This window comes from Pleurodeles waltl, chromosome 1_1 (assembly GCF_031143425.1).
Source record: "Pleurodeles waltl isolate 20211129_DDA chromosome 1_1, aPleWal1.hap1.20221129, whole genome shotgun sequence".
Lineage (NCBI taxonomy): Eukaryota > Metazoa > Chordata > Amphibia > Caudata > Salamandridae > Pleurodeles > Pleurodeles waltl.
In genome coordinates, this window is record NC_090436.1 from 814,695,772 (window position 1) to 814,707,851 (window position 12,080).

The following is a 12,080-nucleotide window of genomic DNA, read 5'->3' on the forward strand; positions in this document are numbered from 1 at the left end:
GAGACGTGCAAAGCATTTGCTGCACTCACTGTATCAATAAATGAGACCACATACTCAAAAGAATAACTTGCAACCAATTTACAAAAATACTTCAGATTTTTATAAACATTTTAAGACCAGGATCATCAAACTCAGGTAAGTACTTTTTAAGTTATGAATTTTTGAAGTTTTAATAAAAATAGTCTTTTTGTGCGTAATTACTTACCGTAAGAATCAATTGAGAAAATGCATATAAAATCACACAATGCGATTACTAATGTCTCCTATTGCATGGGCACTATGGACCAGCTACAGAAGTTGGGGCAGCTCCCGGTTTCGGCAGAAGCAGCTGCAGAAAGTAATTGGAGCTGGTGTCAAACCATTGCCGGGGACCACTTGGAAAAGCACTGCACATGTGCCTTAAAGGTAAGTCTGGTAGGTTCCCTTGGAGTGTTGAGGTCATCAGGGGTGGGGAATCCTTGGGGTACAGCTGGATCTCTGATGCAGTGCACAGAGCAGCTGGGTGCAGAGCGAATCAGTGAGCCAGGATATGTGCGCAAAGGTGCCCTTGGAAGCAGGAGCAAAGTCACTTTGAAGTCCCTTTGAGGGTCGCTTGCAGGCCAGCAGGGGCACTCTGGCAGGAGGTCCTGGTGGTTTCTAAAGTCCCTTGATTGGGGCTTCCTCCTGGTCCTTATACAGTCCGAAACGGGCTGTCCTTCCTGGTGTCCATTGTGAGGTGACCAGTACCAAGGGCTATTGTAAGGTTTGGCCACTGGAAGGTACAGTGCCACCAAACTTGGCACAATTGCAGGGTTTGTCCTCTTGGTCTGTTAGGTGGAGTTTGATCCATGTTCCAGCATCTGGTTCCTTGGTCAGCAGCCAGTCAGTGAATTGGCCTTCATTGGGTCGTTGGTCTTGGGTTGCTGGAGACTGATGCCTTCACTCTGGAGGGAGCTCTTTGGCACTTTTCACAGAGTAGAGATGCTCTTGGGGTTTGTAGAGTCCATCCAGTGTCCAAGCAACCCTTCAATGGCGATTGTCGAATCCTGGATGCAGGAGGCAGGGTTTGGCACCTTTTCTTTGTGCAGCAGGACTCCAGTTCTCATGACTTGGGTCTTCTTTGTTGCTGGTCTTCTTTCATCCTTAGAATCTGATCTCTTGGTCTAGGGATGCCCACTAAATACTGTATTTAGTTTGCATTTAAGGCAGTACCCAGTAGTGACCAATGGGTCATCTTCCTTAGGGTGGCTGCACCCAGTAAGTGACCACTCCCTGTAGGCAGAGATCACTTCCCTAAACCTGAGTTGCTATTTTACTTTCATGCAAGATGGAGAAAAATGAATTGGAAGGGTCACCTCCCATGCAACACATTAGGGGCGGTGCAAGCTGGGAATGACCACACCTCCTATCCTTTGTGTGGTTTCCCACTGTTGCTCCTGCCAAACGTGAGAGTTTGCACTGAGGGCAGCCAGCTGCTGCTAGCAGCAGGATTGGGGGGGGGGGCAAGTTTAAAGGGCAGTAAGCCCTTTGAAGCTCGCTGGCAGGGCAGTGCACATTTCTGAGAAAGGGGTTGGTTGCACCTCCATCTAGGAAGGGCTTTGTTCGGAGGCCCCATAGAGCAGGATCTCTCACCCCAGGGTTCCAGAATCGAGTCTGGTGGTGGCAGGTTGATTGTGACCACCCAGCAACCTTGCCAGGGTAGTTAGCTTTTGAAGGGGGAATCTCTAAGGTGACCTCTGGGTACATTTGGTAATAAGTCCAATACTGGTACCCGTTTAGATTTCTCATTCTGAGTTGTTTGATACCGAATAACCTAGGGTTTAGAGTAGCCATCATTTAGCTGTGAAACTCATACTGACCAGTGTCCAGCACATGTATTAAAATGGTTGCTCTGTTCACTTACTATGTCCCAGGTTTGGCAAGGAGAAAGTAGCGGCATATTGCTCGTGCATCTATGCCCACACATACAATATAGTGCATCCTGCCTTAGGGCTGGAAGGCCTGCCAGAGGAGTGGCTTACCTATAGTGCATGCAGTATGGGGTGGACAAGGCACACAGGCTGTGTGCCATGTTGAGTTTGTCTTTTAGGATTGCATCAGAACACTCAGCCTGAAATGGCAGTGCTATGTGTTTCTGGATGCATGGCCCTAGAGGGTGGCACAATTTGTGCTGCTGCCCTCAGGGGCCTTCCCTTAGTACCCCATGCCCTTGGTACCTACGTACTGTTTACTAGGAACTAATAGTGGCAGCTAATGGTGTTGCCAAATGTACCAATGCATCACAACAGTTTTATGGAAAGAGATCTAGCCCAGGGAACCTGGTTAGCAGGGGCCCTGGGCACTAACAGCTTTGAAGCTACATCAAGTACCAGGCTAAAAGTGGGGCATGACCATGGGCCTTTTCTCACAATGAGGGAAAAATACTTACTGCATAACTGCTGGAGCCGGAGCAAACATGACATCTGAATCTGCAGGTAGCATTGCTCATGGTATCACGCACAGACTGACATAGTCATCCAGAACAAGACCGCACTGCTCTGCCTCAGGGTTCCTTACTGCTGTAGGGGGTAAGCCAAGAATTGGGCCAGTTGGAGCTCTGAGGGACATACCACCATTGGTGCTGCAAACCCCTCGGACTCTAATGACTGAACTTACTAGCAGAGTCTGAGGGAAGAACTCTTGAGGTCGGCCTTCTAGTGTACATTCCCTGCATGTGGCCATCAGTAAATGGGGAAGAACACCAAACCTGTTGGACTTGAGTTGGGAGGACAGGGAGTGGCCTGACAACTACTAGAACCTCTTGTGTGATTGCTTTTTTAATGTTGTTTTCCTTTGCATGTTTAGAGTTTGAATCAAAATTCTTCTTTTTATACAAAAACAAGTATTTGACTGGACATTGGTTTAGTGTTGTGCTGCTTGCATGTTGAGTCATGAGTCGTTTTCACTGATCTGTATCTGAGCTTGCCCTGAAGGAACCTTGACTGATTAAGCTACACTACCTAATTGAGAGTTAGTTAAACTGCCATTTCAACCTGCCAAAATAAACCTTTTGCCTTTCCTAACCCTTCTTTTTGATACATATCAGTCACCACTCAGGCAGGCCCTAATGACCCCTAAGGCAGGGCGCATTGTATTTACAAAGTAGGACATATGGGTTTAAGTTTTACATGTACTGACAGAGAAAATCTAATGAAATCATTTGCCTCTTTGGTAAGGCCTGTGTCTTCCGTAGACTAAGACTGGGTTACCTTAGTTCAATTAATAAGTGCTAACTTCAGATTGGGACCAGAAAGAAAAATTCTGTTTCTACTCAAACAAATTGTGATTTAAAATCCTCTTTAATGGTGAAGTCGGGTTTTAAGATCCAATTTTGAAAATGCCACATTCAGAAATTTGGCTTTTTTTTTTGCCTTAACCAACTCTGCCTTTTTGCCATTGTCCTGGGTCAAATGACTATGAATGGCTCTCCTGTTGTGAATTGTGTGTTGCTTCGAGACATTGAATAAACGATCTCAGTGGGGTGGGAGGTATTCCTGACAGGAGATGTACCCTACCCTGATTGCACTTTAAAGGGCCCTGCCTGCAGCACACACAAAGGAACCTGACACCAGGCCTGCCCTTGTCTTTGTCACTTTAGACAGTTTGGAGCCAGGACCTGGGGAGGGGAATGTACTGACCAGAACCAGTTTTGGGGGTAGGCCAGGAAATTCCTCTCATACAAAGACTGGCACCAGGTATAAAAGGGGAACCTTCAGAACCTCTCATCAGACTACCTCTGGGCCTGTGGAAGATAAAGAAGAAGGATTGACCTGCTGCCTCTAGAAGAGGGATTGCTCTGCTGACTGAAGAAGGAAGATTGGACCTGCTTGCCTTAAACCCAGGCTATTCATAGTGACTCAAAGGATCAGTTGGCTAACCTCCACTATGACGTCCTGCATGAACGACAGGGGCACAGCAAGCTTCCAGAGGCCTCCATGAAACTAGATAGTCGACCAGCATGCATCAAATGGAGATTCCTGGACCTGTCTTGATCCCCAAGAAGCGCCACCTAGTTCCTGGACCCTTGGCTGGCATCAGTGTGGAACCCTCCTGAAGATACAGAAGTTTCGGGCTCCTCACGAATGCAAAGTGACCTCTTTTTACTGAGAAAGGACCACCTGCGATGAGTGCCACCACAAATCTCCAGCGGGACCTGTTCTTCACGCCAACAGTGACCGTCCACAATGACGGAAAACTTGAGACCTGTAGTTCACAGCAACAGCCAGTAGGGATTGCCAATGCAAAGCACCATTGCAGACCGGCTCGTCACACTACAGCAATGACTTCGCATGCTCCTTACACCAACAGCCTTCTCCTTGTAGCCCCCGCTAACACAAACAGCACCCTTTCTTCTGGACTTGAAAAGGTAACACTTCACCAGGGCTAACAAGGTCCTAGTATTTGTTCCACACCCCATCAAGTGTGGTCAGCCTGAAATTTTGCATTTCCTCTGGTCCAGCATGACCAGGTGAGCACGTGGCGTTTTGTGCTATGTGACACTATTTTCATCTACAAAGTTAAAAACTCATACCTCTCATTGTACTTATTGGATTCTTGTCACTTTTGTGTTATTCCATTCATTAAAATTTACTCTATTATGCAAAATTGGTTTCAGATTTTTTTGTTGTGTATTCATTTTATTACAATTTGAGTATATGGTGTTTTCACTGTGGTACTGTATGATTTAATGCACAAACACTTTACACAATGCCTCTACGTTAGGCCTGACTGCTTTTGTGGCAAGCTACCGGAGGGTTAAGCACAGATTAATTTAGTGACTTTGGTGGTACACCTTGACAAGGATGGGTTAATTATTTGTGTGAGGCTTACACCCCTGTCAACTAATAACCCAATTTCTTACACTATTGCTGTACACTGTTGAGTAGTGAATAATCTTTCATGTAGGGAAGAGCCACCTCTCTACTTATCTCTTGATGCTGGGATGGTTCTCAGTGGAACTTACTTTTGGAGGTAACACATTTCACAGCTTAGCTGCTTGCACAGAGAAAGATGTTACATCAATGGTTTCTTTTCTGTATGCTGCGATTTTGAGATGGGGTGCCAGTCTAGAAGATAGGTTCCTTTGTGGGATGCATTTTGTGATTTGTTTCCTGATGAAAAGTGGTATGTTCTATTTATTGTCTTGTGGGTGAAACAAAACACATTGAAGTATGATCTTCTGGCAAATAATAAAAATGGAGGGCCTTCAAATCAATAGATATATGGGCTTGTGGCTTTACATGTAGGTGTAGCCCAGCAGCAGAGTTCTGAGTTCTCTGTAATCTTTTCATGGTAAATAAATGTGAGCCATGATAGACAAGTAGTATTATATTTTTGAAAGGTCAAGAGAGACTGTTGCTGGACACTGTGGGGGAACCCTAGATCAGTGACAATGTGTTGCATCATTTTCATTGTAAGACAGCTTAACCACTTGGGTGTTCATGGACAGATTGGAGTCCATGGTAATTCCAATGTTTCTAACCACCTTGTATATTTTCTGTGGTGGTCCAAGATTGTCAGACCAGCATCAGAGAGGATAATACGCTTTCCAGGCCAAAGCTGAGTACTTCAGATTTTGGAGGTGTTCAATTTGAGTTGGATCCATGTCATTCACTGTCAATGAGACAAAAACATGCTACATAAATGAAAAGCTATGTAATAATGTTCATGTCAATGCCATGTGGTATGGGCATAATTTATGTTGTGCAGCATGTATTTGCTTGATTTGTTTTTAGGCAAAATTGTGTATCTATAATTGGCCAGAACTTTAATCAAGAATTAAAAATACACATTAATTGTCCTGAAAAAAGGTGTTTTTTTAATCATTTTATCCACCAAAACGCACCAACAAGCAAAATATGCTTATTTCTTGCCACACTGGATTTTAGAAATCTTAATATATATATGGGTCTGATGTCTGATGATGTGTGATAAAAAGTGCCAACCCTGTATGTATATGTAGATACTTTAATTTGAGGTACTGGATGGAGTTTTTTGCCTTGTTTGTGTTTTGTATTATAGTCTGTATATAATATTTTGAACTATATGCGTTTATATTTAATATTAATATATTTTTGCACATAAGTTTGTTGAGCAGAATGTTTTTGCACAGTTTTCACTTCAGTTACTTTATATCTTGCCCGGGTGGATTTTACTGTATGTGTCCATAACTCAGTCCCCTTGGTTTCTAAGGAGTCTCTTTCCTTTGTTTATCATCCACCGGAGGTGTTGAAGATTTTTGAGTGTCAAATGTTCATGGTGCCTTTTCATTTAAGAAATATCTGTTGATTGTCTGCTTAGTTATAGCAGGTGAACTCAAAAACATTGATCAGTTCTGGTAGGGTTTTCATGTAGATGTTAAAATGGAGGGCTGAGATGACAGAGCTTTGAGGAACTCCTTCTTTTATGCAGGAGAGTTTTGATGGGGGAGGAGTAGGGATCACAATTGTTCCACTGTGTAGGTAAGATGAGATCCACATGAGAGCGGTACCCTCTATACCAGCTTCCTGAAGGCTAAGCATTATTATGTAATAATCAAGTGTGTTGAAGGTAGCTGAAAAACCCATGAGAATTATTACAGCAAAGCCATTCTGATCTACTGTGTTTGAATGGTAGTCTAAGGCTGATTCAGTGCCTTTTCCTGGGCATAATCATGTTTGAAAGTCAGAAAGAAGGGAGTTTTTTCAAAGATTTGTAACATCTGGGTGAAGTATGTTTTTTCTGTAAGTTGGTCTAGGAATGATCCGTTTGCTATATGTCTGTAATTTTTGGGGTCCTGAGGGTCCAAGTTTGATTCCCTTATTAGCGGGAGTATGTACGTTCTTCTGGAAAAACTCCTGGCGTTAGGGAGTTGTGTATCAGTGTTCTGACTGGGATAACCACTGAGGTTTTTGGAAGAATACTTTTTACAGATTTGTGAGGGACAACGGTTAGAGGGGCAACAGTTTTGCCTGCTAGCTTTAACAAGATCCTGAAATTCAGTTGGCGATAATTCTTTGAAGGAGTTCAGAGACTATCCCTGAGTGATCAGGTTGTGACAAAATTCCTGAGAAATGGGATTGGTTCCTTTGGTGTATTTTGAATTACAAAATTCTAGGAGTATTTTAAAAATGTCTTTATTGGGACAATTTGCATTGTGAAATCTGCTTGAGTACTAGTGTTTTTAGGTTTTTGATATTGTTTATTTAGAGCCAGATCTGTTGGAGATTTGTGATTTATTATCTTATTGTTCTTTTTTTAAAATATATTTTTACTGTTTTGTATGACAACATGAATATTACATACAACGTAATCATCCTATATCTTATACATCACCTTACCCCTCAATGACGGCATTGTAAACCAATTCTTAAGTCCCCTCCACAGTAGCCAACCCCATGTTCCATATCTTCCATCCCATGTTTTTCTCTAGTAGATGTGTGTGTCCCTTGTATGTCTAGGTCTCGACCCCTCTATGAATTGTGTTGCAGGGTTTAACTAAAGCTCCCATGTATTCAATTCAGTTCTACTTCCCAGCCATTCCAGATTTTCTTATACTTCCTCATGCAGCCTCATTCCTTATACACTTCTCTTTCTATCAACTTACAACATTACATCCCCATCATTCAGCCCTGTATGTGCTGGGGAGATCCCAAGCCCCATCTGTTTGCGATATGGCGTTTTACCACTATACACCCCAGATTTACTAGTATTTTCTGGTATCTGGATAGATCAGTTGGTCCCCATTTTCCCAGTGTTGCTAGTTTAGGATCCAATTTGAACTGTTGTTCTGTAGCCCTCTCCAGACACCTCTCCTCAAAAAACCTACAAACAGGGGAAGCTCCATAATGTAAGATAGAATGTACCCTCTAGTCCACATTCCCGTAAGCACTTTGCGTGGGATCCTCTACCTATCTTGTGAAGCATAATGCGTGTGTAGTATGTTCTACGTAAGATTATCAATTGTATGTCAGAAGCTAGCCTCAATGGCCACTTCTGTAGGAAACCCCACCACTTCTGCCCAGTCTTTCTCATCAAGTGCTCCAAGGTCCCGCTCCCATCTTTTGTTTTATCTTTTTAAAATCTGTATTCACATAAGGTGCTTTTTTTTTTTTCTTTTTTCATGTGATTTATGAAAAACTTCATGGAGCTATCCATTGAGTTTTTTAATTGAGTGTGTCCGGATCTGTTTTGGACACTTGCTGGGCTTCTAAGTTCTCCAAATTAGGCTTGTTCCAAGGTTGACATGAAGTTGCAGGTGAGCTGATGTTTTCTGAGGTCAATTGTGGTTTCTTGTGTTTGGATGTAAACCATGTAGTGATCAGGCCACTTGACCAGAGTAATATTTTGGAATGAGACTAGATCTCGGTTGATGAAAGTGACATCTAATGTGTGTGGATTTGATCCACAACCTGTGTCTACCGGTGTATGCTAACACTCTCATATGTGACATACTGCACTCCTCTTAATGGTAGACTTGTCAGTGTTAATTTTTTATTAGCAAATACTTTGTTAGAAAGGCAATCATCAGTGTTGCCGGTTTTTATATTGTTTACTTTCGATTAATTTCTATTAAACACAATTCTTGTGATATTTGTTACTATATTTTGCATATATTCTACACTGACTTGAATTCTAATAAAATACTAGAAAAATACTAGCCCATATTTCTTGCATTTGCTCCCTTTGGAGAAAGAGTAAGGGGAAGTCACAAGATCACCTATGGCAGGTAATGTTTGTTCTTAACAAGGACTCCTTTCAGGTAAGTATCGAAGAGACTCATGGTACACCAACCGTCTTCTCTAGATTGTAAATTGTACGGCTTGGGAATCAGGGGAAATCTACTGTATGTAGCCAGGAGTGATCCTGGAATGTGACACCTTGTCCTCCACAGCACTTTATGCCTCCATATGTCGGCCTCCCAACTAGTGGCTCAGCCCATTTCTGAAGGGAGGGATGGTACTTCATTGTCTGAAGCCATTGAGGCACTGGCCTCTCTGCCCTGATTGCTACAAATAATGTCTTTTTTGATGTTGGTTTTATTGAAGTGCAGTCTCCTGGTATATAGACATACACTACCAACTAGATACACAAAAGGCCACTGATAAGTAGTAGTCATTTTGACAACTAGTTACATTGATAGGCTACAAACTGACAAACTAAAGATGAAAGGCTCTGTAACTCTGCTCAAGTGGTTGTTCCTCCCAGTTCTCTGTATCACAGTCTTTCATTCCTAAACTACTTGCACTTCATGCAGTGACATTTATTTCCAGGAGCGAATCGAGGTTTGAGGAAGTGTGGGGGTGGTGAGGGGGTGATGGGTGGGGGTGGGGGGTAATAATCTTTCAAATAAATGAAATTGAAAAAAACACCACTTACCTTTCCCACTCCGTCGTGCGCCACGCTCCTCTTCTCTGCTGGCTGGCTGCACGTGGGCACAGGCTCACAGCCTGCCCTGTGGCCAATCCTGACGCTGCACAAAGCAGCATCAGCATCAGGATTGGCTGAGAGCGCCCAGCCAGGGCACCCCCAGGCAGCCTGTGCAGGCTCTGTTCAGCCCAGCAACACTGCGCAAGTATGTTTAGCAGGCCCGAGACGGCTGGTCAAACATGCATGCACTCTGAGGGGGAGTGCTGAGCACTCCACCTCAGTGCACGTCACAGCCTGTGGCTCCGCTCCTTTAAAAGAAAAGAAACATTATCCTTTTATTTTAAAGGATTTGCAGCTGCTGGTGAAGGGTGGAGGGGGTAACGCTCCTCCCCCTGTAAGGAGGGGCCGCCCATGTTTATTTCTTTATGTGGCCTCTGTCTTGAATTCACTCTACTCACATGAATAGTGAATAGCACCTCTCATGCCGTGAGTATATACGTATATATGGTTGTGTGAGGCACTTGTCTCACTGTCAATGTATGTAAAGTATAGATCAGTGATACTCAAAGTACAGCCCTGGAGTCGCATATGGCCCTCCTGACCTTCACATGCTGCACTCTGGTCAAAAGCAGCACTGGGCTTCTGTTTATTCCACTCAGCACTCTCAAAAATGCTAAATAAACAGGCAAGCCTTTATATAAAGGTTAATGGAAGTAACTAGGTTGCCCTGAACACTTGACTTTGGGGAGACTTTCATATTTAAAGACATCTTACTGCAAAAGTGTAAAAATATGATAAAGTCTACTCAAAATTCTAAAGGGGTATATGATTAACATGTAGGACCTTTTCACTTTAGTACATCAGATTATATTAGTGCATTGAGGAGTATTATTTAAAGTGATCATTTTCAATCATGAATTTAGAAACATGCATTCTTCCCACCACCCTGACAATGTCAATAGCAAACTAAGAGGCAAGTCAGTTGTTGTGTGCACTCTGTGAATGGTCTAGGTTCCTAATATACAGGAACACCAATATACTTTATTAATCATACACAAGAGAATGTTTTGTACAGTGCACAACCTGAAGTCATGTATTTTGCTCTTCTCTTATTTGTGAAAATGAACAGCTTTCGGTGCAGCTCTTGGAATTCTTGGAACAGATGCACTTACAACAGAAGTTACATAGAATATTATCCTTTTTCGCTTCTACCATTCATACTCTGTTATGGTTGGCACAACTTTTTTTTGCATTTTTGTTAAATCAGGAAAAAATTTACAAAAGTGTAAAAATCAGCGAAGGGCTGACATGTAACGAATGACCAAAACACACAGAATGGCAGCATATAATTTGTAAACATTTAAGCAATACTTCCAGGCGTTTTTTTAAAACTCAATAAGCAATACTATCAAAAAAAGAGAAACAAAGTATGGGAAAGATCAGATGAAGAGAAAAGCGTTATGGTCAAACGGTCCCAAATGGGTGTGACAACAAAAATTGTCCATAAAATTGCCAGCTGATATAATTGCATCTTTTCTCAATGTCTTCCTTTGGTACATGCATACCTTCCCTAGAGTAGCAGGACTACAAAGGTTTTAGCCCCTCCCATGCCCGGGACGAGCTGTGTGCCTGGGACGAGACCAGCTCGTCCTGCACCCGGCCCACGGGGGGAGCGCTAGTGCTCCCCCGTGGGCCTCGCTCCCACACACCCCCAGTTGGGGATGGAAGGGGAATTGCTTCCCCTTCCACCCCCGACCCCCCCACCCCCATGACATCGGATGACATCAGCGTGCAAATCGCGCGCCGACCTCATCAGAGGTCACCTCAGATCACGTTGGAAGCATGCATCCAGCGCGATCCCAGAAGTGAAATGCTTTTGCATTTCTCTTCCGACCGGGAGGTGGGGATGGGAGAGACAAGAAAGGAAAAGAAAGACCTTTCCTTTCCATTTTTGTCCCTCACAGCATTTCGGCAGCAGAAAAGCCCTCTAGACACCAGGGATTTTTAATTTTTTTGGTACATTTCAGTAAGGGGTGTGGCCCCTTGGGTAAGGGCTGCTCATCAGGGGACCAACAGATTTTATGCCATTTCTGCCCCCCAGGGGGGCGGGGGGCAGAAAACCACAAGACACCAGGGATATATTTTTTTCCATTTTTTTTTCAATGTTATTTTTTTATGTGTGGGGACCGACCCCTTAGGCAAGGGTAGCTCCCGGAGGGGGGGATGCAAATTATTTTTAGACCATTTAACCACTAGAATCCAGGGATTTTTTTTTTTTTTATACTTACGCATAAGGGGAGCGGCCCATTGGGCAAGGGCCGCTCCCCAGGAGGGACAAAATATTTTTAGGCCTTTTCTGCCCCCCAGGGGCAGATCAGCCTAATATAATTAGGCCGATCTGCCCCCAGGGGGGCAGAAACCTCTAGACACCAGGGATATATATATATTTGTTTTTACTTTATGTTTTTATGTATGGGGAGCGACCCCTTAGGCAAGGGTCGCTCCCCTGGGGGGCAAATTGTATTTAAGCCACTTCTGCCCCCCTTGGGGGTGGATCAGCCTATTTTTGTTAGGCCAGTCTGCCTCCAAGTGGGGGCAGAAGCCACTAGACACCAGGGATTGGTGTGTGTGTGTATGTGTATGTTTTGTTGGGGGGGCAGCCCCTTGGGCAAGGGTCACTCCCCATGGGGTCACATTATTGTTGGCCATATCTA